The sequence below is a fragment of the Pteropus vampyrus genome, unplaced genomic scaffold (assembly GCF_000151845.1).
Source record: "Pteropus vampyrus isolate Shadow unplaced genomic scaffold, Pvam_2.0 Scaffold543, whole genome shotgun sequence".
NCBI lineage: Eukaryota > Metazoa > Chordata > Mammalia > Chiroptera > Pteropodidae > Pteropus > Pteropus vampyrus.
Window position 1 is genome coordinate 1,108,849 of NW_011889324.1, and position 2,577 is coordinate 1,111,425.

A 2,577-nucleotide genomic window follows, 5' to 3' on the forward strand; every position below is an offset into this window, starting at 1 on the left:
ACTAGATCGGTCCCCTTATAGCTAGAGTATGAAATGCATTAGGATAATGAGTGGGGGAGAAAAGGAGAAAGATGAATTGACACCTATGTGCCTCTCTTCTCCTCCAAATCAGAAGATTCGCTCTTGAGAATAGGGAGGTTTGTCTTTTTTCTCTAAGGTCCTAACACTTAGCTGGGTACACACTAGGAGCTCAATAAAATTTGGTCAATTAAATCTTTAGCTAATACAATGGTGCACTGTATCTTCTAAGAGTTTGGTTATCAGAACTGGAATGAAGGTGGATGCTGGGACTTAGCTACTAGAGGTTTGATTCTGGTGCTTGAAATCAAGCAAGTCTACCTTCCAGCTAGCATCTAGAGCAGTGCCTCTCAGACTTTAATACAAATCACCTGGGGACCTTGTTAACATGCAGATTCTGATTCCATGTGGCTGGCTGAGGCAGAGCTTGTGAGTATGCACTTCCAATAACCTTCTAAGTAATGCCTACGTTGCTAGTCTGGGACCAAACATTGAGTAATAAGGATTTAAAGGCCCCCTACCTTCCTCGCCTTGACATTTGCAGACTCTAGACTCCTAAATGATTGTACATGATTAAGTGTTCTTCATTTATTAGAGTTGATGAAAAGCTCAAATTTAAAGTATCTTATGAATATTTTATGCCACTAGAATTGTTGAGATACATTTGGACTGATGGCATCCAATGCATACCATCTTTCTTTATTTTTCTTAGTTGAGTGTAGTTCTACCTGGTTGGACTCAGAGTGTAATCTAGTCTATTTTAAAATAGGATAAGCCTTTACTCTTTAAATATAGACTCACCTATTGACTGAACAATCCTTCTGTCTAAATTCCATGTCTGTTTCCTCCTTAGTAATTATAAACTGTATTTCTCAGGCTAATAGCTCATACAAGGAGCAGTCAAATTCTAGTCACTGATATTCTGAAAATGATTATTGTTATATGAAGAAATATAGCTGTGAGGGTCAGGATTGGTGGAAATGGTCTTCATAATGAAAATGGAAATGATGGAAAATTGTTGCATTAATATATTAGCTCGCTTCTGATTAATTATACAATACCACCTGGCTACATTTCAGCTGTACTACAGGGAAAAAAGCCAGGGTGCTGACTGAATACACAATTATAGTCTTATTAAGAGAGATGCCAGTCTTAGGTTAAGATCAGAGTTTTTTTTTTTTCCATGGGAAACATAGGCCAAACAATGAGATATTCACACAGCCTGGAGTTTGGAGGCAAAGAGGGGCTGCCTACTTGAAACTCTACCTGAAACTTGGCTTTTTCTCATCTCTCAGTGTTTGGGACACCAATCTACTCAGATTATCAGTATGGCTTTGTAAGGCCCCTCATCCGCCTAACTTTAGCCTCTGGTAATAGCAAGATCTGTTCAGCAAACTCTGACCACTGGGGGTCAATTTTAATGTGTAGCTGAGGGAAGATGTTTTCTGCAGATATACATATACACATTTATATTAAAATCAAGAACGTAATAAATGAAGGAATTTTGCTTTTGCATTTAAACCAAATTTTCTTTCAAGGGCTAGAGCAATTATACTTTCTATTCAACCTCAAGGGTATGGGCTGCCCTAATCACTAGCACGGCAATCTAAAAACACATCGGTTTTCTGTGAAGAAGGACTAGGCTCTTGACAAGAAGCTTCCTGCTCAATGTCCTAGAGTGCTTTCCCTATAAGTTCAAGTCTAGAGGTCTATTTTTTAAATGCAATTCTAGTAGATTGGAGTGAGGATTCCAAGTGAATGTTAACCTTCCCTACTACCTCTCTTCCTTCCTTTTTTCTTTCTTTGCTTCTAGATATACATGTTTAAAAATTATGAAAGAGCTATTATGTTGGAAAAAATTCAAATATTACAGTAGTTTCGCCATCCACCTTTTCTTTTGATTACCACAATGAGCTTACCTCAAATAGTTATGTTTTTCCCTTGTGATGAGAACTTTTAAGATCTACTCTATTAGCAACTTTCTAGTATACAATACAGTATTCTTTTTTTATTTTTAAAATTTTAATTAGTTTCAAGTATACCGTACATTGGTTAGACATCTATATAGTTAGTAAAAAGATCCCCCCGATTGCTCCCTCCCTCCCCTGACCTCCACCTAGCCAATGTATTAAAGCTAATTGTATTCCTTATGCCATGCTCACCATCCCCATGATCATCCGTCACCCCATTTTCTCAGCCCCTTAAACCCCCTTCCTTCCGTCTGTCACCAAATTATCCACTATATTTGTGCGTCTATTTTAGATTGGTTTGTTCTCTTTATTCCTTAAATTTTGCATATAAGTGAAATCATATAGTGTTTATCTTTCTCTGTCTGACTTAAATACCTACTAGGTTCATTAAAGCAATATCTTTTTTCATTCCCTTCCTTTTCATATGAGCAGTCTTGTTTTCTTATCCTTTCAGCCACTCTATCTTTTGGTTGGAGCACTTCATTCTTTTCCATTTAAGGTACTTATTGATAGGAATGTAGTTGTTACCATTCTTTATTCCTGTTTTTGATACATGCTCTTTCTTCTTAAAGAAGTCCCTCCGACATTT